Consider the following 27283-nt stretch of genomic DNA (forward strand, 5'->3'; position numbering starts at 1 on the left):
TCTTTCTCTCTCTGCGCTCTTTCTCTCTCTGCGCTCTTTCTTTCTCTTTCTTTATCTGCGCTCTTTCTCTCTCTCTGCGCTCTTTCTCTCTCTCTCTGCACTCTTTCTCTCTCTCTCTGCGCTCTTTCTCTCTCTCTCTCTGCGCTCTTTCTTTCTCTTTCTCTCTCTGCGCTCTTTCTCTCTCTCTGCGCTCTTTCTTTCTTTCTCTCTGCGCTCTTTCTTTCTTTCTGCGCTCTTTCTTTCTCTCTCTGCGCTCTTTCTTTCTCTTTCTTTCTCTGCGCTCTTTCTCTCTCTGCGCTCTCTCTCTCTCTGCGCTCTTTCTCTCTCTGCGCTCTTTCTTTCTCTTTCTTTCTCTGCGCTCTTTCTCTCTCTCTGCGCTCTTTCTCTCTCTCTCTCTCTGCGCTCTTTCTTTCTCTTTCTCTCTCTCTGCGCTCTTTCTCTCTCTCGGCGCTCTTTCTCTCTCTCTCTCTCTGCGCTCTTTCTCTCTCTCTCTCTCTGCGCTCTTTCTTTCTCTTTCTCTCTCTCTGCGCTCTTTCTCTCTCTCGGCGCTCTTTCTCTCTCTCTCTATCTGCGCTCTTTCTTTCTCTCTGCGCTCTTTCTTTCTTTCTCTCTGCGCTCTTTTTTTCTCTCTTTGCGCTCTTTTTTTCTCTCTTTGCGCTCTTTCTTTCTCTCTCTGCGCTCTTTCTTTCTCTCTCTGCGCTCTTTCTTTCTCTGCGCTCTTTATTTCTCTGCGCTCTTTATTTCTCTCTCTGCGCTCTTTATTTCTCTCTCTGCGCTCTTTATTTCTCTCTCTGCGCTCTTTCTCTCTCTCTGCGCTCTTTCTCTGCGCTCTTTCTCTCTCTCTGCGCTCTTTCTCTCTCTCTGCGCTCTTTCTCTCTCTCTGCGCTCTTTCTTTCTCTCTCTCTGCGCTCTTTCTTTCTCTCTCTCTGCGCGCTTTCTTTCTTTCTGCGCTCTTTCTTTCTCTCTCTGCGCTCTCTCTTTCTCTCTCTGCGCTCTTTCTTTCTCTTTCTTTCTCTGCGCTCTTTCTCTCTCTGCGCTCTCTCTCTCTCTGCGCTCTTTCTCTCTCTGCGCTCTTTCTTTCTCTTTCTTTCTCTGCGCTCTTTCTCTCTCTCTGCGCTCTTTCTCTCTCTCTCTCTGCGCTCTTTCTTTCTCTTTCTCTCTCTGTGCGCTCTTTCTCTCTCTCGGCGCTCTTTCTCTCTCTCTCTCTCTGCGCTCTTTCTTTCTCTTTCTCTCTCTGCGCTCTCTATCTGCGCTCTTTCTTTCTCTCTGCGCTCTTTCTTTCTTTCTCTTTGCGCTCTTTTTTTCTCTCTTTGCGCTCTTTTTTTCTCTCTTTGCGCTCTTTTTTCTCTCTCTGCGCTCTTTCTTTCTCTCTCTCTGCGCTCTTTCTTTCTCTGCGCTCTTTATTTCTCTGCGCTCTTTATTTCTCTCTCTGCGCTCTTTATTTCTCTCTCTGCGCTCATTCTCTCTCTCTCTGCGCTCTTTCTTTCTCTCTGCGCTCTTTCTCTCTCTGCGCTCTCTCTCTGCGCTCTTTCTCTCTCTGCGCTCTTTCTCTCTCTGCGCTCTTTCTTTCTCTTTCTTTATCTGCGCTCTTTCTCTCTCTCTGCGCTCTTTCTCTCTCTCTCTGCGCTCTTTCTCTCTCTCTCTGCGCTCTTTCTCTCTCTCTCTCTCTGCGCTCTTTCTTTCTCTTTCTCTCTCTGCGCTCTTTCTCTCTCTCTGCGCTCTTTCTTTCTTTCTCTCTGCGCTCTTTCTTTCTTTCTGCTCTCTTTCTTTCTCTCTCTGCGCTCTTTCTTTCTCTTTCTTTCTCTGCGCTCTTTCTCTCTCTGCGCTCTCTCTCTCTGCGCTCTTTCTCTCTCTGCGCTCTTTCTTTCTCTTTCTTTCTCTGCGCTCTTTCTCTCTCTCTGCGCTCTTTCTCTCTCTCTCTCTCTGCGCTCTTTCTTTCTCTTTCTCTCTCTCTGCGCTCTTTCTCTCTCTCGGCGCTCTTTCTCTCTCTCTCTCTCTGCGCTCTTTCTTTCTCTTTCTCTCTCTGCGCTCTCTATCTGCGCTCTTTCTTTCTCTCTGCGCTCTTTCTTTCTTTCTCTCTGCGCTCTTTTTTTCTCTCTTTGCGCTCTTTTTTTCTCTCTTTGCGCTCTTTCTTTCTCTCTCTGCGCTCTTTCTTTCTCTCTCTGCACTCTTTCTTTCTCTGCGCTCTTTATTTCTCTCTCTGCGCTCTTTATTTCTCTCTCTGTGCTCTTTATTTCTCTCTCTGCGCTCTTTCTCTCTCTCTCTGCGCTTTTTCTCTCTCTCTCTGCGCTCTCTCTCTGCGCTCTTTCTTTCTCTCTGCGCTCTTTCTCTCTCTGTGCTCTCTCTCTGCGCTCTTTCTCTCTCTGCGCTCTTTCTCTCTCTGCGCTCTTTCTTTCTCTTTCTTTATCTGCGCTCTTTCTCTCTCTCTGCGCTCTTTCTCTCTCTCTCTGCACTCTTTCTCTCTCTCTCTGCGCTCTTTCTCTCTCTCTCTCTGCGCTCTTTCTTTCTCTTTCTCTCTCTGCGCTCTTTCTCTCTCTCTGCGCTCTTTCTTTCTTTCTCTCTGCGCTCTTTCTTTCTTTCTGCGCTCTTTCTTTCTCTCTCTGCGCTCTTTCTTTCTCTTTCTTTCACTGCGCTCTTTCTCTCTCTGCGCTCTCTCTCTCTCTGCGCTCTTTCTCTCTCTGCGCTCTTTCTTTCTCTTTCTTTCTCTGCGCTCTTTCTCTCTCTCTGCGCTCTTTCTCTCTCTCTCTCTCTGCGCTCTTTCTTTCTCTTTCTCTCTCTCTGCGCTCTTTCTCTCTCTCGGCGCTCTTTCTCTCTCTCTCTCTCTGCGCTCTTTCTCTCTCTCTCTCTCTGCGCTCTTTCTTTCTCTTTCTCTCTCTCTGCGCTCTTTCTCTCTCTCGGCGCTCTTTCTCTCTCTCTCTATCTGCGCTCTTTCTTTCTCTCTGCGCTCTTTCTTTCTTTCTCTCTGCGCTCTTTTTTTCTCTCTTTGCGCTCTTTTTTTCTCTCTTTGCGCTCTTTCTTTCTCTCTCTGCGCTCTTTCTTTCTCTCTCTGCGCTCTTTCTTTCTCTGCGCTCTTTATTTCTCTGCGCTCTTTATTTCTCTCTCTGCGCTCTTTATTTCTCTCTCTGCGCTCTTTATTTCTCTCTCTGCGCTCTTTCTCTCTCTCTGCACTCTTTCTCTGCGCTCTTTCTCTCTCTCTGCGCTCTTTCTCTCTCTCTGCGCTCTTTCTCTCTCTCTGCGCTCTTTCTTTCTCTCTCTCTGCGCTCTTTCTTTCTCTCTCTCTGCGCGCTTTCTTTCTTTCTGCGCTCTTTCTTTCTCTCTCTGCGCTCTCTCTTTCTCTCTCTGCGCTCTTTCTTTCTCTTTCTTTCTCTGCGCTCTTTCTCTCTCTGCGCTCTCTCTCTCTCTGCGCTCTTTCTCTCTCTGCGCTCTTTCTTTCTCTTCTTTCTCTGCGCTCTTTCTCTCTCTCTGCGCACTTTCTTTCTCTCTGCGCTTTTTCTCTCTCTCTGCGTTCTTTCTCTCTCTCTCTGCGCTCTTTCTCTCTCTCTGCGCACTTTCTTTCTCTCTGCGCTCTTTCTCTCTCTCTGCGTTCTTTCTCTCTCTCTCTGCGCTTTTTCTCTCTCTCTGCGCTCTTTCTTTCTCTCTCTCTCTGCGCTCTTTCTTCCTCTCTCTGCGCTCTTTCTTTCTCTGCGCTCTTTCTTTCTCTCTGCGCTCTTTCTCTCTCTGCGCACTTTCTCTCTCTGCGCTCTTTCTTTCTCTTTCTCTCTCTCTGCGCTCTCTCTCTCTCTCTCGGCGCTCTTTCTCTCTCTCTCTCTGCGCTCTTTCTTTCTCTTTCTCTCTGCGCTCTCTCTCTCTCTCTGCGCTCTTTCTTTCTCTCTGCGCTCTTTCTTTCTTTCTCTCTGCGCTCTTTTTTTCTCTCTTTGCGCTCTTTCTTTCTCTCTCTGCTCTCTTTCTTTCTCTCTCTGCGCTCTTTCTTTCTCTCTCTCTGCGCTCTTTCTTTCTCTGCGCTCTTTCTTTCTCTCTCTGTGCTCTTTATTTCTCTCTCTGCGCTCTTTCTCTCTCTCTCTGCGCTCTTTCTCTCTCTCTGCGCTCTTTCTTTCTCTCTCTCTCTGCGTTCTTTCTCTCTGCGCTCTTTCTTTCTCTCTCTCTGCGCTCTTTCTTTCTCTCTCTCTGCGCGCTTTCTTTCTTTCTGCGCTCTTTCTTTCTCTCTCTGCGCTCTCTCTTTCTCTCTCTGCGCTCTTTCTTTCTCTTTCTTTCTCTGCGCTCTTTCTCTCTCTGCGCTCTCTCTCTCTGCGCTCTTTCTCTCTCTGCGCTCTTTCTTTCTCTTTCTTTCTCTGTGCTCTTTCTCTCTCTCTGCGCTCTTTCTCTCTCTCTCTCTGCGCTCTTTCTTTCTCTTTCTCTCTCTTTGCGCTCTTTCTTTCTCTCTCTGCTCTCTTTCTTTCTCTCTCTGCGCTCTTTCTTTCTCTCTCTCTGCGCTCTTTCTTTCTCTGCGCTCTTTCTTTCTCTCTCTGTGCTCTTTATTTCTCTCTCTGCGCTCTTTCTTCCTCTCTCTGCGCTCTTTCTTTCTCTGCGCTCTTTCTTTCTCTCTGCGCTCTTTCTCTCTCTGCGCACTTTCTCTCTCTGCGCTCTTTCTTTCTCTTTCTCTCTCTCTGCGCTCTCTCTCTCTCTCTCGGCGCTCTTTCTCTCTCTCTCTCTGCGCTCTTTCTTTCTCTCTGCGCTCTTTCTTTCTTTCTCTCTGCGCTCTTTTTTTCTCTCTTTGCGCTCTTTCTTTCTCTCTCTGCTCTCTTTCTTTCTCTCTCTGCGCTCTTTCTTTCTCTCTCTCTGCGCTCTCTCTCTCTCTCTGCGCTCTTTCTTTCTCTCTGCGCTCTTTCTTTCTTTCTCTCTGCGCTCTTTTTTTCTCTCTTTGCGCTCTTTCTTTCTCTCTCTGCTCTCTTTCTTTCTCTCTCTGCGCTCTTTCTTTCTCTCTCTCTGCGCTCTTTCTTTCTCTGCGCTCTTTCTTTCTCTCTCTGTGCTCTTTATTTCTCTCTCTGCGCTCTTTCTCTCTCTCTCTGCGCTCTTTCTCTCTCTCTGCGCTCTTTCTTTCTCTCTCTCTGCGCTCTTTCTTTCTCTGCGCTCTTTCTTTCTCTCTGCGCTCTTTCTCTCTCTCTGCGCTCTTTCTTTCTCTCTCTCTGCGCTCTTTCTCTCTCTGCGCTCTTTCTTTCTCTCTCTCTCTGCGCTCTTTCTTTCTCTCTCTCTCTGCGCTCTTTCTTTCTCTCTCTCTCTGCGCTCTTTCTTTCTCTCTGTGCTCTTTCTCTCTCACTCTCTGCGCTCTTTCTTTCTCTCTCTGCGCTCTTTCTTTCTCTCTCTGCGCTCTTTCTTTCTCTCTCTGCGCTCTTTCTTTCTCTCTCTGCGCTCTTTCTTTCTCTCTCTGCGCTCTTTCTTTCTCTCTCTGCGCTCTTTCTCTCTCTCTGCGCTCTTTCTCTCTCTCTGCGGTCTTTCTCTCTCTCTGCGCTCTTTCTCTCTCTCTGTGCTCTTTCTCTCTCTCTGCGCTCTTTCTCTCTCTGCGCTCTTTCTCTCTCTGCGCTCTTTCTCTCTCTGCGCTCTTTCTCTCTCTGCGCTCTTTCTTTCTCTTTCTTTCTCTGCGCTCTTTCTCTCTCTCTGCGCTCTTTCTCTCTCTCTCTGCGCTCTTTCTCTCTCTCTCTCTGCGCTCTTTCTTTCTCTTTCTCTCTCTCTGCGCTCTTTCTCTCTCTCGGCGCTCTTTCTCTCCCTCTCTCTCTGCGCTCTTTCTTTCTCTTTCTCTCTCTGCGCTCTCTATCTGCGCTCTTTCTTTCTCTCTGCGCTCTTTCTTTCTTTCTCTTTGCGCTCTTTTTTTCTCTCTTTGCGCTCTTTTTTTCTCTCTTTGCGCTCTTTTTTCTCTCTCTGCGCTCTTTCTTTCTCTCTCTCTGCGCTCTTTCTTTCTCTGCGCTCTTTATTTCTCTGCGCTCTTTATTTCTCTCTCTGCGCTCTTTATTTCTCTCTCTGCGCTCTTTATTTCTCTCTCTGCGCTCTTTATTTCTCTCTCTGCGCTCTTTCTCTCTCTCTGCGCTCTTTCTCTTTCTCTGCGCTCTCTCTCTCTCTGCGCTCTTTCTCTGTCTCTGCGCTCTTTCTCTCTTTCTGCGCTCTTTCTCTCTCTCTGCGCTCTTTCTCTCTCTCTGCGTTCTTTCTCTCTCTCTCTGCGCTCTTTCTCTCTCTCTGCGCTCTTTCTTTCTCTCTCTCTCTGCGCTCTTTCTTCCTCTCTCTGCGCTCTTTCTTTCTCTGCGCTTTTTCTTTCTCTCTCTCTGCGCTCTTTCTCTCTCTCTGCGCACTTTCTTTCTCTCTGCGCTCTTTCTCTCTCTCTGCGTTCTTTCTCTCTCTCTCTGCGCTTTTTCTCTCTCTCTGCGCTCTTTCTTTCTCTCTCTCTCTGCGCTCTTTCTTCCTCTCTCTGCGCTCTTTCTTTCTCTGCGCTCTTTCTTTCTCTCTGCGCTCTTTCTCTCTCTGCGCACTTTCTCTCTCTGCGCTCTTTCTTTCTCTTTCTCTCTCTCTGCGCTCTCTCTCTCTCTCTCGGCGCTCTTTCTCTCTCTCTCTCTGCGCTCTTTCTTTCTCTTTCTCTCTGCGCTCTCTCTCTCTCTCTGCGCTCTTTCTTTCTCTCTGCGCTCTTTCTTTCTTTCTCTCTGCGCTCTTTTTTTCTCTCTTTGCGCTCTTTCTTTCTCTCTCTGCTCTCTTTCTTTCTCTCTCTGCGCTCTTTCTTTCTCTCTCTCTGCGCTCTTTCTTTCTCTGCGCTCTTTCTTTCTCTCTCTGTGCTCTTTATTTCTCTCTCTGCGCTCTTTCTCTCTCTCTCTGCGCTCTTTCTCTCTCTCTGCGCTCTTTCTTTCTCTCTCTCTCTGCGTTCTTTCTCTCTGCGCTCTTTCTTTCTCTCTCTCTGCGCTCTTTCTTTCTCTCTCTCTGCGCGCTTTCTTTCTTTCTGCGCTCTTTCTTTCTCTCTCTGCGCTCTCTCTTTCTCTCTCTGCGCTCTTTCTTTCTCTTTCTTTCTCTGCGCTCTTTCTCTCTCTGCGCTCTCTCTCTCTCTGCGCTCTTTCTCTCTCTGCGCTCTTTCTTTCTCTTTCTTTCTCTGTGCTCTTTCTCTCTCTCTGCGCTCTTTCTCTCTCTCTCTCTGCGCTCTTTCTTTCTCTTTCTCTCTCTTTGCGCTCTTTCTTTCTCTCTCTGCTCTCTTTCTTTCTCTCTCTGCGCTCTTTCTTTCTCTCTCTCTGCGCTCTTTCTTTCTCTGCGCTCTTTCTTTCTCTCTCTGTGCTCTTTATTTCTCTCTCTGCGCTCTTTCTCTCTCTCTCTGCGCTCTTTCTCTCTCTCTGCGCTCTTTCTTTCTCTCTCTCTGCGCTCTTTCTCTCTCTATGTGCTCTTTCTTTCTCTCTGCGCTCTTTCTTTCTCTCTCTCTGCGCTCTTTCTTCCTCTCTCTCTCTGCGCTCTTTCTCTCTCTGCGCTCTTTCTTTCTCTCTCTCTCTGCGCTCTTTCTTTCTCTCTCTCTCTGCGCTCTTTCTTTCTCTCTCTCTCTGCGCTCTTTCTTTCTCTCTGTGCTCTTTCTCTCTCACTCTCTGCGCTCTTTCTTTCTCTCTCTGCGCTCTTTCTTTCTCTCTCTGCGCTCTTTCTTTCTCTCTCTGCGCTCTTTCTTTCTCTCTCTGCGCTCTTTCTTTCTCTCTCTGCGCTCTTTCTTTCTCTCTCTGCGCTCTTTCTCTCTCTCTGCGCTCTTTCTCTCTCTCTGCGCTCTTTCTCTCTCTCTGCGGTCTTTCTCTCTCTCTGCGCTCTTTCTCTCTCTCTGCGCTCTTTCTCTCTCTCTGCGCTCTTTCTCTCTCTGCGCTCTTTCTCTCTCTGCGCTCTTTCTCTCTCTGCGCTCTTTCTCTCTCTGCGCTCTTTCTTTCTCTTTCTTTCTCTGCGCTCTTTCTCTCTCTCTGCGCTCTTTCTCTCTCTCTCTGCGCTCTTTCTCTCTCTCTCTGCGCTCTTTCTTTCTCTTTCTCTCTCTCTGCGCTCTTTCTCTCTCTCGGCGCTCTTTCTCTCTCTCTCTCTCTGCGCTCTTTCTTTCTCTTTCTCTCTCTGCGCTCTCTATCTGCGCTCTTTCTTTCTCTCTGCGCTCTTTCTTTCTTTCTCTTTGCGCTCTTTTTTTCTCTCTTTGCGCTCTTTTTTTCTCTCTTTGCGCTCTTTTTTCTCTCTCTGCGCTCTTTCTTTCTCTCTCTCTGCGCTCTTTCTTTCTCTGCGCTCTTTATTTCTCTGCGCTCTTTATTTCTCTCTCTGCGCTCTTTATTTCTCTCTCTGCGCTCTTTATTTCTCTCTCTGCGCTCTTTATTTCTTTCTCTGCGCTCTTTCTCTCTCTCTGCGCTCTTTCTCTTTCTCTGCGCTCTCTCTCTCTCTGCGCTCTTTCTCTGTCTCTGCGCTCTTTCTCTCTTTCTGCGCTCTTTCTCTCTCTCTGCGCTCTTTCTCTCTCTCTGCGTTCTTTCTCTCTCTCTCTGCGCTCTTTCTCTCTCTCTGCGCTCTTTCTTTCTCTCTCTCTCTGCGCTCTTTCTTCCTCTCTCTGCGCTCTTTCTTTCTCTGCGCTTTTTCTTTCTCTCTCTCTCTCTGCGCTCTTTCTCTCTCTCTGCGCACTTTCTTTCTCTCTGCGCTCTTTCTCTCTCTCTGCGTTCTTTCTCTCTCTCTCTGCGCTTTTTCTCTCTCTCTGCGCTCTTTCTTTCTCTCTCTCTCTGCGCTCTTTCTTCCTCTCTCTGCGCTCTTTCTTTCTCTGCGCTCTTTCTTTCTCTCTGCGCTCTTTCTCTCTCTGCGCACTTTCTCTCTCTGCGCTCTTTCTTTCTCTTTCTCTCTCTCTGCGCTCTCTCTCTCTCTCTCGGCGCTCTTTCTCTCTCTCTCTCTGCGCTCTTTCTTTCTCTTTCTCTCTGCGCTCTCTCTCTCTCTCTGCGCTCTTTCTTTCTCTCTGCGCTCTTTCTTTCTTTCTCTCTGCGCTCTTTTTTTCTCTCTTTGCGCTCTTTCTTTCTCTCTCTGCTCTCTTTCTTTCTCTCTCTGCGCTCTTTCTTTCTCTCTCTCTGCGCTCTTTCTTTCTCTGCGCTCTTTCTTTCTCTCTCTGTGCTCTTTATTTCTCTCTCTGCGCTCTTTCTCTCTCTCTCTGCGCTCTTTCTCTCTCTCTGCGCTCTTTCTTTCTCTCTCTCTGCGTTCTTTCTCTCTGCGCTCTTTCTTTCTCTCTCTCTGCGCTCTTTCTTTCTCTCTCTCTGCGCGCTTTCTTTCTTTCTGCGCTCTTTCTTTCTCTCTCTGCGCTCTCTCTTTCTCTCTCTGCGCTCTTTCTTTCTCTTTCTTTCTCTGCGCTCTTTCTCTCTCTGCGCTCTCTCTCTCTCTGCGCTCTTTCTCTCTCTGCGCTCTTTCTTTCTCTTTCTTTCTCTGCGCTCTTTCTCTCTCTCTGCGCTCTTTCTCTCTCTCTCTCTGCGCTCTTTCTTTCTCTTTCTCTCTCTCTGCGCTCTTTCTCTCTCTCTGCGCTCTTTCTCTCTCTCTCTCTCTGCGCTCTTTCTTTCTCTTTCTCTCTCTGCGCTCTCTATCTGCGCTCTTTCTTTCTCTCTGCGCTCTTTCTTTCTTTCTCTTTGCGCTCTTTTTTTCTCTCTTTGCGCTCTTTTTTTCTCTCTCTGCGCTCTTTATTTCTCTCTCTGCGCTCTTTATTTCTCTCTCTGCGCTCTTTATTTCTCTCTCTGCGCTCTTTATTTCTCTCTCTGCGCTCTTTCTCTCTCTCTGCGCTCTTTCTCTTTCTCTGCGCTCTCTCTCTCTCTGCGCTCTTTCTCTCTCTCTGCGCTCTTTCTCTCTCTCTGCGCTCTTTCTCTCTCTCTGCGTTCTTTCTCTCTCTCTCTGCGCTCTTTCTCTCTCTCTGCGCTCTTTCTTTCTCTCTCTCTCTGCGCTCTTTCTTCCTCTCTCTGCGCTCTTTCTTTCTCTGCGCTTTTTCTTTCTCTCTCTCTCTGCGCTCTTTCTCTCTCTCTGCGCACTTTCTTTCTCTCTGCGCTTTTTCTCTCTCTCTGCGTTCTTTCTCTCTCTCTCTGCGCTCTTTCTCTCTCTCTGCGCTCTTTCTTTCTCTCTCTCTCTGCGCTCTTTCTTCCTCTCTCTGCGCTCTTTCTTTCTCTGCGCTCTTTCTTTCTCTCTGCGCTCTTTCTCTCTTTTCGCACTTTCTCTCTCTGCGCTCTTTCTTTCTCTTTCTCTCTCTCTGCGCTCTCTCTCTCTCTCTCGGCGCTCTTTCTCTCTCTCTCTCTGCGCTCTTTCTTTCTCTTTCTCTCTGCGCTCTCTCTCTCTCTGCGCTCTTTCTTTCTCTCTGCGCTCTTTCTTTCTTTCTCTCTGCGCTCTTTTTTTCTCTCTTTGCGCTCTTTCTTTCTCTCTCTGCTCTCTTTCTTTCTCTCTCTGCTCTCTTTCTTTCTCTCTCTGCGCTCTTTCTTTCTCTCTCTCTGCGCTCTTTCTTTCTCTGCGCTCTTTCTTTCTCTCTCTGTGCTCTTTATTTCTCTCTCTGCGCTCTTTCTCTCTCTCTCTGCGCTCTTTCTTTCTCTCTCTCTGCGCTCTTTCTCTCTCTATGTGCTCTTTCTTTCTCTCTGCGCTCTTTCTTTCTCTCTCTCTGCGCTCTTTCTTCCTCTCTCTCTCTGCGCTCTTTCTCTCTCTCTCTCTCTCTCTGCGCTCTTTCTTTCTCTCTGTGCTCTTTCTCTCTCACTCTCTGCGCTCTTTCTTTCTCTCTCTGCGCTCTTTCTTTCTCTCTCTGCGCTCTTTCTTTCTCTCTCTGCGCTCTTTCTTTCTCTCTCTGCGCTCTTTCTTTCTCTCTCTGCGCTCTTTCTTTCTCTCTCTGCGCTCTGTCTCTCTCTCTGCGCTCTTTCTCTCTCTCTGCGCTCTTTCTCTCTCTCTGCGCTCTTTCTCTCTCTCTGCGCTCTTTCTCTCTCTCTGCGCTCTTTCTTTCTCTCTGCGCTCTCTCTCTGCGCTCTCTCTCTCTCTGCGCTCTTTCTCTCTCTGCGCTCTTTCTCTCTCTGCACTCTTTCTCTCTCTGCGCTCTTTCTTTCTCTTTCTTTCTCTGCGCTCTTTCTCTCTCTCTGCGCTCTTTCTCTCTCTCTCTCTGCGCTCTTTCTTTCTCTTTCTCTCTCTCTGCGCTCTTTCTCTCTCTCTGCGCTCTTTCTCTCTCTCTCTCTCTGCGCTCTTTCTTTCTCTTTCTCTCTCTGCGCTCTCTATCTGCGCTCTTTCTTTCTCTCTGCGCTCTTTCTTTCTTTCTCTTTGCGCTCTTTTTTTCTCTCTTTGCGCTCTTTTTTTCTCTCTTTGCGCTCTTTTTTCTCTCTCTGCACTCTTTCTTTCTCTCTCTCTGCGCTCTTTCTTTCTCTGCGCTCTTTATTTCTCTGCGCTCTTTATTTCTCTCTCTGCGCTCTTTATTTCTCTCTCTGCGCTCTTTATTTCTCTCTCTGCGCTCTTTATTTCTCTCTCTGCGCTCTTTCTCTCTCTCTGCGCTCTTTCTCTGCGCTCTCTCTCTCTCTGCGCTCTTTCTCTCTCTCTGCGCTCTTTCTCTCTCTCTGCGCTCTTTCTCTCTCTCTGCGCTCTTTCTCTCTCTCTGCGTTCTTTCTCTCTCTCTCTGCGCTCTTTCTCTCTCTCTGCGCTCTTTCTTTCTCTCTCTCTCTGCGCTCTTTCTTCCTCTCTCTGCGCTCTTTCTTTCTCTGCGCTTTTTCTTTCTCTCTCTCTCTCTCTGCGCTCTTTCTCTCTCTCTGCGCACTTTCTTTCTCTCTGCGCTTTTTCTCTCTCTCTGCATTCTTTCTCTCTCTCTCTGCGCTCTTTCTCTCTCTCTGCGCTCTTTCTTTCTCTGCGCTCTTTCTTTCTCTCTGCGCTCTTTCTCTCTCTGCGCACTTTCTCTCTCTGCGCTCTTTCTTTCTCTTTCTCTCTCTCTGCGCTCTCTCTCTCTCTCGGCGCTCTTTCTCTCTCTCTCTCTGCGCTCTTTCTTTCTCTTTCTCTCTGCGCTCTCTCTCTCTCTGCGCTCTTTCTTTCTCTCTGCGCTCTTTCTTTCTTTCTCTCTGCGCTCTTTTTTTCTCTCTTTGCGCTCTTTCTTTCTCTCTCTGCTCTCTTTCTTTCTCTCTCTGCTCTCTTTCTTTCTCTCTCTGCACTCTTTCTTTCTCTCTCTCTGCGCTCTTTCTTTCTCTGCGCTCTTTCTTTCTCTCTCTGTGCTCTTTATTTCTCTCTCTGCGCTCTTTCTCTCTCTCTCTGCGCTCTTTCTCTCTCTCTGCGCTCTTTCTTTCTCTCTCTCTGCGCTCTTTCTCTCTCTATGTGCTCTTTCTTTCTCTCTGCGCTCTTTCTTTCTCTCTCTCTGCGCTCTTTCTTCCTCTCTCTCTCTGCGCTCTTTCTCTCTCTGCGCTCTTTCTTTCTCTCTCTCTCTGCGCTCTTTCTTTCTCTCTCTCTCTCTGCGCTCTTTCTTTCTCTCTGTGCTCTTTCTCTCTCACTCTCTGCGCTCTTTCTTTCTCTCTCTGCGCTCTTTCTTTCTCTCTCTGCGCTCTTTCTTTCTCTCTCTGCGCTCTTTCTTTCTCTCTCTGCACTCTTTCTTTCTCTCTCTGCGCTCTTTCTTTCTCTCTCTGCGCTCTTTCTCTCTCTCTGCGCTCTTTCTCTCTCTCTGCGCTCTTTCTCTCTCTCTGCGCTCTTTCTCTCTCTCTGCGCTCTTTCTCTCTCTCTGCGCTCTTTCTTTCTCTCTGCGCTCTCTCTCTGCGCTCTCTCTCTCTGCGCTCTTTCTCTCTCTGCGCTCTTTCTCTCTCTGCGCTCTTTCTCTCTCTGCGCTCTTTCTCTCTCTGCGCTCTTTCTTTCTCTTTCTTTCTCTGCGCTCTTTCTCTCTCTCTGCGCTCTTTCTCTCTCTCTCTGCGCTCTTTCTTCTTCTCTCTGCGCTCTTTCTTTCTCTGCGCTTTTTCTTTCTCTCTCTCTGCGCTCTTTCTCTCTCTCTGCGCTCTTTCTTTCTTTCTCTCTGCGCTGTTTCTTTCTTTCTGCGCTCTTTTTTTCTCTCTTTGCGCTCTTTCTCTCTCTCTCTCTCTGCGCTCTTTCTTTCTCTCTCTCTGCGCTCTCTCTCTCTCTCTCGGCGCTCTTTCTCTCTCTCTCTCTCTGTGCTCTTTCTTTCTCTTTCTCTCTCTCTGCGCTCTTTCTCTCTCTCTTTCTGCGCTCTTTCTCTCTCTGCGCTCTTTCTTTCTCTCTCTCTCTGCGCTCTTTCTTTCTCTATCTCTCTGCGCTCTTTCTTTCTCTCTGTGCTCTTTCTCTCTCACTCTCTGCGCTCTTTCTTTCTCTCTCTGCGCTCTTTCTTTCTCTCTCTGCGCTCTTTCTTTCTCTCTCTGCGCTCTTTCTTTCTCTCTCTGCGCTCTTTCTTTCTCTCTCTCTGCGCTCTTTCTCTCTCTCTGCGCTCTTTCTCTCTCTCTGCGCTCTTTCTCTCTCTCTGCGCTCTTTCTCTCTCTTTGCTCTCTTTCTCTCTCTCTGCGCTCTTTCTCTCTCTCTGCGCTCTTTCTCTCTCTGCGCTCTCTCTCTGCGCTCTCTCTCTGCGCTCTTTCTCTCTCTGCGCTCTTTCTCTCTCTGCACTCTTTCTTTCTCTTTCTTTCTCTGCACTCTTTCTCTCTCTCTGCGCTCTTTCTCTCTCTCTGCGCTCTTTCTCTCTCTCTCTGCGCTTTTTCTCTCTCTCTCTGCGCTTTTTCTCTCTCTCTCTCTGCGCTCTTACTTTCTCTTTCTCTCTCTGCGCTCTTTCTCTCTCTCTGCGCTCTTTCTCTCTCTCTGCGCTCTTTCTCTCTCTCTGCGCTCTTTCTCTCTCTCTGCGCTCTTTCTCTCTCTCTGCGTTCTTTCTCTCTCTCTCTGCGCTCTTTCTTTCTCTCTCTCTGCGCTCTTTCTTTCTCTCTCTCTGCGCTCTTTCTTTCTCTCTCTCTGCGCTCTTTCTTTCTTTCTGCGCTCTTTCTTTCTCTCTCTGCGCTCTCTCTTTCTCACTCTGCGCTCTTTCTTTCTCTTTCTTTCTCTGCGCTCTTTCTCTCTCTGCGCTCTCTCTCTGCGCTCTTTCTCTCTCTGCGCTCTTTCTCTCTCTGCGCTCTTTCTTTCTCTTTCTTTCTCTGCGCTCTTTCTCTCTCTCTGCGCTCTTTCTCTCTCTCTCTCTGCGCTCTTTCTTTCTCTTTCTCTCTCTCTGCGCTCTTTCTCTCTCTCGGCGCTCTTTCTCTCTCTCTCTCTCTGCGCTCTTTCTTTCTCTTTCTCTCTCTGCGCTCTCTATCTGCGCTCTTTCTTTCTCTCTGCGCTCTTTCTTTCTTTCTCTTTGCGCTCTTTTTTTCTCTCTTTGCGCTCTTTTTTTCTCTCTTTGCGCTCTTTTTTCTCTCTCTGCTCTCTTTCTTTCTCTCTCTCTGCGCTCTTTCTTTCTCTGCGCTCTTTATTTCTCTGCGCTCTTTATTTCTCTCTCTGCGCTCTTTATTTCTCTCTCTGCGCTCTTTATTTCTCTCTCTGCGCTCTTTATTTCTCTCTCTGCGCTCTTTATTTCTCTCTCTCTCTCTGCGCTCTTTCTTTCTCTTTCTCTCTCTGCGCTCTCTCTCTCTGCGCTCTATCTTTCCCTCTGCGCTCTTTCTTTCTTTCTCTCTGCGCTCTTTTTTTCTCTCTTTGCGCTCTTTCTTTCTCTCTCTGCTCTCTTTCTTTCTCTCTCTGTGCTCTTTCTTTCTCTCTCTCTGCGCTCTTTCTCTCTCTCTGCACTCTTTCTTTCTCTCTCTCTGCGCTCTTTCTCTCTCTCTGCGCTCTTTCTCTCTCTCTGCGCTCTTTCTCTCTCTCTGCGCTCTTTCTCTCTCTCTGCGTTCTTTCTCTCTCTCTCTGCGCTCTTTCTCTCTCTCTGCGCTCTTTCTTTCTCTCTCTCTCTGCGCTCTTTCTCTCTCTCTGCGCTCTTTCTTTCTCTCTCTCTCTGCGCTCTTTCTTCCTCTCTCTGTGCTCTTTCTTTCTCTGCGCTTTTTCTTTCTCTCTCTCTCTCTGCGCTCTTTCTCTCTCTCTGCGCACTTTCTTTCTCTCTGCGCTCTTTCTCTCTCTCTGCGTTCTTTCTCTCTCTCTCTGCGCTCTTTCTCTCTCTCTGCGCTCTTTCTTTCTCTCTCTCTCTGCGCTCTTTCTTCCTCTCTCTGCGCTCTTTCTTTCTCTGCGCTCTTTCTTTCTCTCTGCGCTCTTTCTCTCTCTGCGCACTTTCTCTCTCTGCGCTCTTTCTTTCTCTTTCTCTCTCTCTGCGCTCTCTCTCTCTCTCTCGGCGCTCTTTCTCTCTCTCTCTCTGCGCTCTTTCTTTCTCTTTCTCTCTGCGCTCTCTCTCTCTCTCTGCGCTCTTTCTTTCTCTCTGCGCTCTTTCTTTCTTTCTCTCTGCGCTCTTTTTTTCTCTCTTTGTGCTCTTTCTTTCTCTCTCTGCTCTCTTTCTTTCTCTCTCTGCTCTCTTTCTTTCTCTCTCTGCGCTCTTTCTTTCTCTCTCTCTGCGCTCTTTCTTTCTCTGCGCTCTTTCTTTCTCTCTCTGTGCTCTTTATTTCTCTCTCTGCGCTCTTTCTCTCTCTCTCTGCGCTCTTTCTCTCTCTCTGCGCTCTTTCTTTCTCTCTCTCTGCGCTCTTTCTCTCTCTATGTGCTCTTTCTTTCTCTCTGCGCTCTTTCTTTCTCTCTCTCTGCGCTCTTTCTTCCTCTCTCTCTCTGCGCTCTTTCTCTCTCTGCGCTCTTTCTTTCTCTCTCTCTCTGCGCTCTTTCTTTCTCTCTCTCTCTGCGCTCTTTCTTTCTCTCTCTCTCTGCGCTCTTTCTTTCTCTCTGTGCTCTTTCTCTCTCACTCTCTGCGCTCTTTCTTTCTCTCTCTGCGCTCTTTCTTTCTCTCTCTGCGCTCTTTCTTTCTCTCTCTGCGCTCTTTCTTTCTCTCTCTGCGCTCTTTCTTTCTCTCTCTGCGCTCTTTCTTTCTCTCTCTGCGCTCTTTCTCTCTCTCTGCGCTCTTTCTCTCTCTCTGCGCTCTTTCTCTCTCTCTGCGCTCTTTCTTTCTCTCTGCGCTCTCTCTCTGCGCTCTCTCTCTCTCTGCGCTCTTTCTCTCTCTGCGCTCTTTCTCTCTCTGCGCTCTTTCTCTCTCTGCACTCTTTCTCTCTCTGCGCTCTTTCTCTCTCTGCGCTCTTTCTTTCTCTTTCTTTCTCTGCGCTCTTTCTCTCTCTTTGCGCTCTTTCTCTCTCTCTCTGCGCTCTTTCTTCTTCTCTCTGCGCTCTTTCTTTCTCTGCGCTTTTTCTTTCTCTCTCTCTCTCTGCGCTCTTTCTCTCTCTCTGCGCTCTTTCTTTCTTTCTCTCTGCGCTGTTTCTTTCTTTCTGCGCTCTTTTTTTCTCTCTTTGCGCTCTTTCTCTCTCTCTCTCTCTGCACTCTTTCTTTCTCCCTGCACTCTTTCTCTCTCTGCGCACTTTCTCTCTCTGCGCACTTTCTCTCTCTGCGCTCTTTCTTTCTCTCTCTCTGCGCTCTCTCTCTCTCTCTCGGCGCTCTTTCTCTCTCTCTCTCTCTGTGCTCTTTCTTTCTCTTTCTCTCTCTCTGCGCTCTTTCTCTCTCTCTCTCTGCGCTCTTTCTCTCTCTGCGCTCTTTCTTTCTCTCTCTCTCTGCGCTCTTTCTTTCTCTATCTCTCTGCGCTCTTTCTTTCTCTCTGTGCTCTTTCTCTCTCACTCTCTGCGCTCTTTCTTTCTCTCTCTGCGCTCTTTCTCTCTCTCTGTGCTCTTTCTCTCTCTTTGCTCTCTTTCTCTCTCTCTGCGCTCTTTCTCTCTCTCTACGCTCTTTCTCTCTCTGCGCTCTCTCTCTGCGCTCTCTCTCTGCGCTCTTTCTCTCTCTGCGCTCTTTCTCTCTCTGCACTCTTTCTTTCTCTTTCTTTCTCTGCGCTCTTTCTCTCTCTCTGCGCTCTTTCTCTCTCTCTGCGCTCTTTCTCTCTCTCTCTGCGCTTTTTCTCTCTCTCTCTGCGCTCTTACTTTCTCTTTCTCTCTCTGCGCTCTTTCTCTCTCTCTGCGCTCTTTCTTTCTCTCTCTGCGCTCTTTCTTTCTTTCTATCTCTGCGCTCTTTCTCTCTCTGCGCTCTCTCTTTCTCTCTCTGCGCTCTTTCTTTCTCTTTCTTTCTCTGCGCTCTTTCTCTCTCTGCGCTCTTTCTCTCTCTGCGCTCTTTCTTTCTCTTTCTTTCTCTGCGCTCTTTCTCTCTCTCTGCGCTCTTTCTCTCTCTCTCTCTGCGCTCTTTCTTTCTCTTTCTCTCTCTCTGCGCTCTTTCTCTCTCTCGGCGCTCTTTCTCTCTCTCTCTCTCTGCGCTCTTTCTTTCTCTTTCTCTCTCTGCGCTCTCTCTCTCTGCGCTCTTTCTTTTTCTCTGCGCTCTTTCTTTCTTTCTCTCTGCGCTCTTTTTTTCTCTCTTTGCGCTCTTTTTTTCTCTCTTTGCGCTCTTTCTTTCTCTCTCTGCGCTCTTTCTTTCTCTCTCTCTGTGCTCTTTCTCTCTCTGTGCTCTTTCTCTCTCTGCGCTCTTTCTCTCTCTGCGCTCTTTCTCTCTCTCTGCGCTCTTTCTCTCTCTCTGCGCTCTTTCTCTCTCTCTGCGCTCTTTCTTTCTCTCTCTCTGCGCTCTTTCTCTCTCTCTGCGCTCTTTCTTTCTCTCTCTCTGCGCTCTTTCTTCCTCTCTCTCTCTCTGCGCTCTTTCTCTCTCTGCGCTCTTTCTTTCTCTCTCTCTCTGCGCTCTTTCTTTCTCTCTCTCTCTGCGCTCTTTCTTTCTCTCTGTGCTCTTTCTCTCACTCTCTGCGCTCTTTCTTTCTCTCTCTGCGCTCTTTCTTTCTCTCTCTGCGCTCTTTCTTTCTCTCTCTGCGCTCTTTCTTTCTCTCTCTGCGCTCTTTCTTTCTCTCTCTCTGCGCTCTTTCTCTCTCTCTGCACTCTTTCTCTCTCTCTGCGCTCTTTCTCTCTCTTTGCGCTCTTTCTCTCTCTCTGCGCTTTTTCTCTCTCTCTGCGCTCTTTCTCTCTCTGCGCTCTCTCTCTGCGCTCTCTCTCTGCGCTCTTTCTCTCTCTGCGCTCTTTCTCTCTCTGCGCTCTTTCTCTCTCTGCGCTCTTTCTCTCTCTGCGCTCTTTCTCTCTCTGCACTCTTTCTTTCTCTTTCTTTCTCTGCGCTCTTTCTCTCTCTCTCTCTGCGCTCTTTCTCTCTCTCTCTCTGCGCTCTTACTTTCTCTTTCTCTCTCTGCGCTCTTTCTCTCTCTCTGCGCTCTTTCTTTCTTTCTCTCTGCGCTCTTTCTTTCTTTCTGCGCTCTTTTTTTCTCTCTTTGCGCTCTTTCTTTCTCTCTCTGCGCTCTCTCTTTCTCTCTCTGCGCTCTTTCTTTCTCTTTCTTTCTCTGCGCTCTTTCTCTCTCTGCGCTCTCTCTCTCCCTGCGCTCTTTCTCTCCCTGCGCTCTTTCTCTCTCTGCGCTCTTTCTTTCTCTTTCTTTCTCTGCGCTCTTTCTCTCTCTCTGCGCTCTTTCTCTCTCTCTCTCTGCGCTCTTTCTTTCTCTTTCTCTCTCTCTGCGCTCTTTCTTTCTCTCTCTCTGCGCTCTTTCTTTCTCTCTGTGCTCTTTCTCTCTCACTCTCTGCGCTCTTTCTTTCTTTCTCTCTGCGCTGTTTCTTTCTTTCTGCGCTCTTTTTTTCTCTCTTTGCGCTCTTTCTCTCTCTCTCTCTCTGCGCTCTTTCTTTCTCTCTGCACTCTTTCTCTCTCTGAGCACTTTCTCTCTCTGCGCACTTTCTCTCTCTGCGCTCTTTCTTTCTCTTTCTCTGAGCTCTCTCTCTCTCTCTGTGCTCTTTCTTTCTCTTTCTCTCTCTCTGCGCTCTTTCTCTCTCTCTCTCTGCGCTCTTTCTTTCTCTTTCTCTCTGCGCTCTTTCTTTCTCTTTCTCTCTGCGCTCTCTCTCTCTCTGCGCTCTTTCTTTCTCTCTGCGCTCTTTCTTTCTTTCTCTCTGCGCTCTTTTTTTCTCTCTTTGCGCTCTTTCTTTCTCTCTCTGCTCTCTTTCTTTCTCTCTCTGCTCTCTTTCAATCTCTCTCTGCGCTCTTTCTTTCTCTCTCTCTGCGCTCTTTCTTTCTCTGCGCTCTTTCTTTCTCTCTCTGCGCTCTTTATTTCTCTCTCTGCGCTCTTTCTCTCTCTCTCTGCGCTCTTTCTCTCTCTCTGCGCTCTTTCTTTCTCTCTCTCTGCGCTCTTTCTCTCTCTATGTGCTCTTTCTTTCTCTCTGCGCTCTTTCTTTCTCTCTCTCTGCGCTCTTTCTTCCTCTCTCTCTCTGCGCTCTTTCTCTCTCTGCGCTCTTTCTTTCTCTCTCTCTCTGCGCTCTTTCTTTCTCTATCTCTCTGCGCTCTTTCTTTCTCTCTGTGCTCTTTCTCTCTCACTCTCTGCGCTCTTTCTTTCTCTCTCTGCGCTCTTTCTTTCTCTCTCTGCGCTCTTTCTTTCTCTCTCTGCGCTCTTTCTTTCTCTCTCTGCGCTCTTTCTTTCTCTCTCTGCGCTCTTTCTTTCTCTCTCTCTGCGCTCTTTCTCTCTCTCTGCGCTCTTTCTCTCTCTCTGCGCTCTTTCTCTCTCTCTGCGCTCTTTCTCTCTCTTTGCTCTCTTTCTCTCTCTCTGCGCTCTTTCTCTCTCTCTGCGCTCTTTCTCTCTCTGCGCTCTCTCTCTGCGCTCTCTCTCTGCGCTCTTTCTCTCTCTGCGCTCTTTCTCTCTCTGCACTCTTTCTTTCTCTTTCTTTCTCTGCGCTCTTTCTCTCTCTCTGCGCTCTTTCTCTCTCTCTGCGCTCTTTCTCTCTCTCTCTGCGCTCTTTCTCTCTCTCTCTCTGCGCTCTTACTTTCTCTTTCTCTCTCTGCGCTCTTTCTCTCTCTCTGCGCTCTTTCTTTCTCTCTCTGCGCTCTTTCTTTCTTTCTATCTCTGCGCTCTTTCTCTCTCTGCGCTCTCTCTTTCTCTCTCTGCGCTCTTTCTTTCTCTTTCTTTCTCTGCGCTCTTTCTCTCTCTGCGCTCTCTCTCTCCCTGCGCTCTTTCTCTCTCTGCGCTCTATCTCTCTCTGCGCTCTTTCTTTCTCTTTCTTTCTCTGCGCTCTTTCTCTCTCTCTGCGCTCTTTCTCTCTCTCTCTCTGCGCTCTTTCTTTCTCTTTCTCTCTCTCTGCGCTCTTTCTCTCTCTCAGCGCTCTTTCTCTCTCTCTCTCTGCGCTCTTTCTTTCTCTTTCTCTCTCTGCGCTCTCTCTATCTGTGCTCTTTCTTTCTCTCTGCGCTCTTTCTTTCTTTCTCTCTGCGCTCTTTTTTTCTCTCTTTGCGCTCTTTTTTTCTCTCTTTGCGCTCTTTCTTTCTCTCTCTGCGCTCTTTCTTTCTCTCTCTCTGCGCTTTTCTTTCTCTGCGCTCTTTATTTCTCTCTCTGCCCTCTTTATTTCTCTCTCTGCGCTCTTTATTTCTCTCTCTGCGCTCTTTCTCTCTCTCTATGCGCTCTCTCTCTGCGCTCTTTCTCTCTCTCTCTCTGCGCTCTTTCTTTCTCTCTCTGCGCTCTTTCTCTCTCTGCGCTCTTTCTTTCTCTCTCTCTGTGCTCTTTCTCTCTCTCTGTGCTCTTTCTCTCTCTCTGCGCTCTTTCTCTCTCTCTGCGCTCTTTCTCTCTCTCTGCGCTCTTTCTTTCTCTCTCTGCGCTCTTTCTTTCTCTCTCTGCGCTCTTTCTTTCTCTTTCTCTCTCTCTGCGCTCTTTCTCTCTCTCTCTGCGCTCTTTCTCTCTCTCTCTCTGCGCTCTTTCTTTCTCTTTCTCTCTCTGCGCTCTTTCTTTCTCTTTCTCTCTCTGCGCTCTCTCTCTCTGCGCTCTATCTTTCTCTCTGCGCTCTTTCTTTCTTTCTCTCTGCGCTCTTTTTTTCTCTCTTTGCGCTCTTTCTTTCTCTCTCTGCTCTCTTTCTTTCTCTCTCTGTGCTCTTTCTTTCTCTCTCTCTGCGCTCTTTCTTTCTCTCTGCGCTCTTTCTTTCTCTCTCTCTGTGCTCTTTCTTCCTCTCTCTCTCTCTGCGCTCTTTCTCTCTCTGCGCTCTTTCTTTCTCTCTCTCTCTGCGCTCTTTCTTTCTCTCTCTCTCTGCGCTCTTTCTTTCTCTCTGTGCTCTTTCTCTCACTCTCTGCGCTCTTTCTTTCTCTCTCTGCGCTCTTTCTTTCTCTCTCTGCGCTCTTTCTTTCTCTCTCTGCGCTCTTTCTTTCTCTCTCTGCGCTCTTTCTTTCTCTCTCTGCGCTCTTTCTTTCTCTCTCTGCGCTCTTTCTTTCTCTCTCTCTGCGCTCTTTCTCTCTCTCTGCGCTCTTTCTCTCTCTTTGCACTCTTTCTCTCTCTCTGCGCTCTTTCTCTCTCTCTGCGCTCTTTCTCTCTCTGCGCTCTCTCTCTGCGCTCTCTCTCTGCGCTCTTTCTCTCTCTGCGCTCTTTCTCTCTCTGCGCTCTTTCTCTCTCTGCGCTCTTTCTCTCTCTGCGCTCTTTCTCTCTCTGCACTCTTTCTTTCTCTTTCTTTCTCTGCGCTCTTTCTCTCTCTCTGCGCTCTTTCTCTCTCTCTCTCTGCGCTCTTTTTCTCTCTCTCTCTGCGCTCTTACTTTCTCTTTCTTTCTTTCTGCGCTCTTTCTCTCTCTCTGCGCTCTTTCTTTCTTTCTCTCTGCGCTCTTTCTTTCTTTCTGCGCTCTTTTTTTCTCTCTTTGCGCTCTTTCTTTCTCTCTCTGCGCTCTCTCTTTCTCTCTCTGCGCTCTTTCTTTCTCTTTCTTTCTCTGCGCTCTTTCTCTCTCTGCGCTCTCTCTCTCCCCTCTCTGCGCACTTTCTTTCTCTGTCTGCGCTCTTTCTTTCTCTGTCTGCGCTCTTTCTTCCTCTCTCTCTCTCTGCGCTCTTTTTTTCTCTACGCTCTTTCTCTCTCTCTGCGCTCTTTCTTTCTCTCTCTCTCTGCGCTCTCTCTCTCTGCGCTCTCTCTCTCTGCGCTCTCTCTCTGTCTGCGCTCTCTCTCTCTGCGCTCTTTCTCTCTCTCTCTGCACTCTTTCTCTCTCTATGTGCTCTTTCTTTCTCTCTGCGCTCTTTCTTTCTCTCTCTCTGCGCTCTTTCTTTCTCTCTCTCTCTGCGCTCTTTCTTTCTCTCTCTCTCTGCGCTCTTTCTTTCTCTCTGTGCTCTTTCTCTCTCACTCTCTGCGCTCTTTCTTTCTCTCTCTGCGCTCTTTCTTTCTCTCTCTGCGCTCTTTATTTCTCTCTCTCTGCGCTCTTTCTTTCTCTCTGCGCTCTTTCTTTCTCTCTCTCTGCGCTCTTTCTTTCTCTCTCTCTCTCTGCGCTCTTTCTTTCTCTCTCTCTGCGCTCTTTCTTTCTCTCTGCGCTCTTTCTCTCTCACTCTCTGCGCTCTTTCTTTCTCTCTCTGCGCTCTTTCTTTCTCTCTCTGCGCTCTTTATTTCTCTCTCTCTGCGCTCTTTGTCTCTCTCTGCGCTTTTTCTTTCTCTCTCTGCACTCTTTTTTTCTCTCTCTCTGTGCTCTTTCTCTCTCTCTGCGCTCTTTCTCTCTCTCTGCGCTCTTTCTTTCTCTCTGCGCTCTTCTCTCTCTGCGCTCTTTCTTTCTCTCTGCGCTCTTTCTTTCTCTCTGCGCTCTTTCTTTCTCTCTGCGCTCTTTCTCTCTCTGCGCTCTTTCTCTCTCTGCGCTCTTTCTCTCTCTGCGCTCCTTCTCTCTCTGCGCTCTTTCTCTCTCTGCGCTCTTTCTCTCTCTGCGCTCTTTCTTTCTCTTTCTCTCTCTGCGCTCTCTCTCTCTCTCTGCGCTCTTTCTCTCTCTCTCTGCACTCTCTCTCTCTGCGCTCTTTCTTTCTCTTTCTCTCTCTGCGCTCTTTCTCTCTCTCGGCGCTCTTTCTTTCTTTCTCTCTGCGCTCTTTCTTTCTTTCTGCGCTCTTTTTTTCTCTCTTTGCGCTCTTTCTTTCTCTCTCTGCGCTCTTTCTTTCTCTCTCTCTGCGCTCTTTCTTTCTCTGCGCTCTTTCTTTCTCTCTGCGCTCTTTATTTCTCTCTCTGCGCTCTCTCTCTCTGCGCTCTCTCTGCGCTCTTTCTTTCTCTCTCTCTGCGCTCTTTCTTTCTCTCTCTCTGCGCTCTTTCTTTCTCTCTGCGCTCTTTCTTTCTCTTTCTCTCTCTCTGCGCACTTTCTTTCTCTCTCTCTGCGCTCTTTCTCTCTCTCTGCGCTCTTTCTTTCTCTCTGCGCTCTTTCTTTCTCTCTCTGCGCTCTTTCTTTCTCTCTTTCTGCGCTCTTTCTCTCTCTCTCTCTGCGCTCTTTCTCTCTCTCTCTCTGCGCTCTTTCTCTCTCTCTCTCTGCGCTCTTTCTTTCTCTTTCTCTCTCTGCGCTCTTTCTTTCTCTTTCTCTCTCTGCGCTCTTTCTCTCTGCGCTCTTTCTTTCTCTCTGCGCACTTTCTTTCTCTCTCTTTGCGCTCTTTCTCTCTCTCTGCGCTCTTTCTTTCTCTCTGCGCACTTTCTTTCTCTCTCTCTGCGCTCTTTCTTTCTCTCTGCGCTCTCTCTCTCTGCGCTCTTTCTTTCTCTCTCTGCGCTCTTTCTTTCTCTCTCTCTGCGCTCTTTCTCTCTCTATTTCTGCGCTCTTTCTTTCTCTTTCTCTCTCTGCGCTCTCTCTCTCTCTGCGCTCTCTCTCTCTGCGCTCTTTATTTCTCGCTGCACTCTTTCTTTCTCTCTGCGCTCTTTCTTTCTCTCTCTGCGCTCTTTCTTTCTCTGCGCTCTTTCTTTCTCTCTCTGCGCTCTTTATTTCTTTCTCTGCGCTCTCTCTCTCTCTCTGCGCTCTCTCTCTGCGCTCTCTCTCTGCGCTCTTTCTTTCTCTCTCTGCGCTGTTTCTTTCGATCTCTGCGCTCTTTCTCTCTCTCTGCGCTCTTTCTCTCTCTCTGCGCTCTTTCTCTCTCTCTGCGCTCTTTCTCTCTCTCTGCGCTCTTTCTCTCTCTGCGCTCTTTCTCTCTCTGCGCTCTTTCTCTCTCTCTGCGCTCTTTCTCTCTCTCTGCGCTCTTTCTCTCTCTCTGCGTTCTTTCTCTCTCTCTGCGCTCTTTCTTTCTCTGTCTGCGCTCTTTCTTTCTCTGTCTGCGCTCTTTCTTCCTCTCTCTCTCTCTGCGCTCTTTTTTTCTCTACGCTCTTTCTCTCTCTCTGCGCTCTTTCTTTCTCTCTCTCTGCGCTCTCTCTCTCTGCGCTCTCTCTCTGTCTGCGCTCTCTCTCTCTGCGCTCTTTCTCTCTCTCTCTCTGCACTCTTTCTCTCTCTATGTGCTCTTTCTTTCTCTCTGCGCTCTTTCTTTCTCTCTGCGCTCTTCTCTCTCTGCGCTCTTTCTTTCTCTCTGCGCTCTTTCTTTCTCTCTGCGCTCTTTCTTTCTCTCTGCGCTCTTTCTCTCTCTGCGCTCTTTCTCTCTCTGCGCTCTTTCTCTCTCTGCGCTCTTTCTCTCTCTGCGCTCTTTCTTTCTCTTTCTCTCTCTGCGCTCTCTCTCTCTCTCTGCGCTCTTTCTCTCTGCACTCTCTCTCTCTCTGCGCTCTTTCTTTCTCTTTCTCTCTCTGCGCTCTTTCTCTCTCTCGGCGCTCTTTCTTTCTTTCTCTCTGCGCTCTTTCTTTCTTTCTGCGCTCTTTTTTTCTCTCTTTGCGCTCTTTCTTTCTCTCTCTGCGCTCTTTCTTTCTCTCTCTCTGCGCTCTTTCTTTCTCTGCGCTCTTTCTTTCTCTCTGCGCTCTTTATTTCTCTCTCTGCGCTCTCTCTCTCTGCGCTCTCTCTGCGCTCTTTCTTTCTCTCTCTCTGCGCTCTTTCTTTCTCTCTGCGCTCTTTCTTTCTCTTTCTCTCTCTCTGCGCTCTTTCTCTCTCTCTCTCTGCGCTCTTTCTCTCTCTCTCTCTGCGCTCTTTCTTTCTCTTTCTCTCTCTGCGCTCTTTCTCTCTGCGCTCTTTCTTTCTCTCTGCGCACTTTCTCTCTCTCTCTGCGCTCTTTCTCTCTCTCTGCGCTCTTTCTTTCTCTCTGCGCTCTTTCTTTCTCTCTCTGCGCTCTTTCTTTCTCTCTTTCTGCGCTCTTTCTCTCTCTCTCTCTGCGCTCTTTCTCTCTCTCTCTCTGCGCTCTTTCTCTCTCTCTCTCTGCGCTCTTTCTTTCTCTTTCTCTCTCTGCGCTCTTTCTTTCTCCTTCTCTCTCTGCGCTCTTTCTCTCTGCGCTCTTTCTTTCTCTCTGCGCACTTTCTTTCTCTCTCTTTGCGCTCTTTCTCTCTCTCTGCGCTCTTTCTTTCTCTCTGCGCACTTTCTTTCTCTCTCTCTGCGCTCTTTCTTTCTCTCTGCGCTCTCTCTCTCTGCGCTCTTTCTTTCTCTCTCTGCGCTCTTTCTTTCTCTCTCTCTGCGCTCTTTCTCTCTCTCTTTCTGCGCTCTTTCTTTCTCTTTCTCTCTCTGCGCTCTCTCTCTCTCTGCGCTCTCTCTCTCTGCGCTCTTTATTTCTCGCTGCACTCTTTCTTTCTCTCTGCGCTCTTTCTTTCTCTCTCTGCGCTCTTTCTTTCTCTGCGCTCTTTCTTTCTCTCTCTGCGCTCTTTATTTCTTTCTCTGCGCTCTCTCTCTCTCTCTGCGCTCTCTCTCTGCGCTCTCTCTCTGCGCTCTTTCTTTCTCTCTCTGCGCTGTTTCTTTCGATCTCTGCGCTCTTTCTCTCTCTCTGCGCTCTTTCTCTCTCTCTGCGCTCTTTCTCTCTCTCTGCGCTCTTTCTCTCTCTCTGCGCTCTTTCTCTCTCTGCGCTCTTTCTCTCTCTGCGCTCTTTCTCTCTCTCTGCGCTCTTTCTCTCTCTCTGCGCTCTTTCTCTCTCTCTGCGTTCTTTCTCTCTCTCTGCGCTCTTTCTTTCTCTGTCTGCGCTCTTTCTTTCTCTGTCTGCGCTCTTTCTTCCTCTCTCTCTCTCTGCGCTCTTTTTTTCTCTACGCTCTTTCTCTCTCTCTGCGCTCTTTCTTTCTCTCTCTCTGCGCTCTCTCTCTCTGCGCTCTCTCCCTGTCTGCGCTCTCTCTCTCTGCGCTCTTTCTCTCTCTCTCTCTGCACTCTTTCTCTCTCTATGTGCTCTTTCTTTCTCTCTGCGCTCTTTCTTTCTCTCTCTCTGCGCTCTTTCTTTCTCTCTGCGCTCTTTCTTTCTCTCTCTCTGCGCTCTTTCTTTCTCTCTCTCTCTGCGCTCTTTCTTTCTCTCTCTCTCTGCGCTCTTTCTTTCTCTCTGCGCTCTTTCTCTCTCACTCTCTGCGCTCTTTCTTTCTCTCTCTGTGCTCTTTCTTTCTCTCTCTGCGCTCTTTATTTCTCTCTCTCTGCGCTCTTTGTCTCTCTCTGCGCTTTTTCTTTCTCTCTCTGCACGCTTTTTTTCTCTCTCTCTGTGCTCTTTCTCTCTCTCTGCGCTCTTTCTCTCTCTCTGCGCTCTTTCTTTCTCTCTGCGCTCTTCTCTCTCTGCGCTCTTTCTTTCTCTCGGCGCTCTTTCTTTCTCTCTGCGCTCTTTCTTTCTCTCTGCGCTCTTTCTTTCTCTCTGCGCTCTTTCTCTCTCTGCGCTCTTTCTCTCTCTGCACTCTTTCTCTCTTTGCGCTCTTTCTTTCTCTTTCTCTCTCTGCGCTCTCTCTCTCTCTCTGCGCTCTTTCTCTCTCTCTCTGCACTCTCTTTCTCTCTCTCTGCGCTCTTTCTTTCTCTTTCTCTCTCTGCGCTCTTTCTCTCTCTCGGCGCTCTTTCTTTCTTTCTCTCTGCGCTCTTTCTTTCTTTCTGCGCTCTTTTTTTCTCTCTTTGCGCTCTTTCTTTCTCTCTCTGCGCTCTTTCTCTCTCTCTCTCTCTCTGCGCTCTTTCTTTCTCTCTGCGCTCTTTCTCTCTCTGCGCACTTTCTCTCTCTGCGCTCTTTCTTTCTCTTTCTCTCTCTCTCTGCGCTCTTTCTCTCTCTCTCTCGGCGCTCTTTCTCTCTCTCTCTCTCTCTCTCTGCGCTCTTTCTTTTTCTTTCTCTATCTCTCTCTGCGCTCTCTCTCTCTGCGCTCTTTCTTTCTCTCTGCGCTCTTTCTTTCTTTCTCTCTGCGCTCTTTTTTTCTCTCTTTGCGCTCTTTTTCTCTCTCTCTGCGCTCTTTCTTTCTCTCTCTCTGCGCTCTTTCTTTCTCTGCGCTCTTTATTTCTCTCTCTGCGCTTTTTATTTCTCTCTCTGCGCTCTTTATTTCTCTCTCTGCGCTCTTTATTTCTCTCTCTGCGCTTTTTATTTCTCTCTCTGCGCTCTATATTTCTCTCTCTGCGCTCTTTATTTCTCTCTCTGCGCTCTTTCTTTCTCTCTCTCTGCGCTCTTTCTTTCTCTCTGTGCTCTTTCTCTCTCTCTGTGCTCTTTCTCTCTCTCTGCGCTCTTTCTCTCTCTCTGCGCTCTTTCTCTCTCTCTGCGCTCTTT

The sequence above is a fragment of the Ascaphus truei genome, unplaced genomic scaffold (genome assembly GCF_040206685.1).
Source record: "Ascaphus truei isolate aAscTru1 unplaced genomic scaffold, aAscTru1.hap1 HAP1_SCAFFOLD_83, whole genome shotgun sequence".
Lineage (NCBI taxonomy): Eukaryota > Metazoa > Chordata > Amphibia > Anura > Ascaphidae > Ascaphus > Ascaphus truei.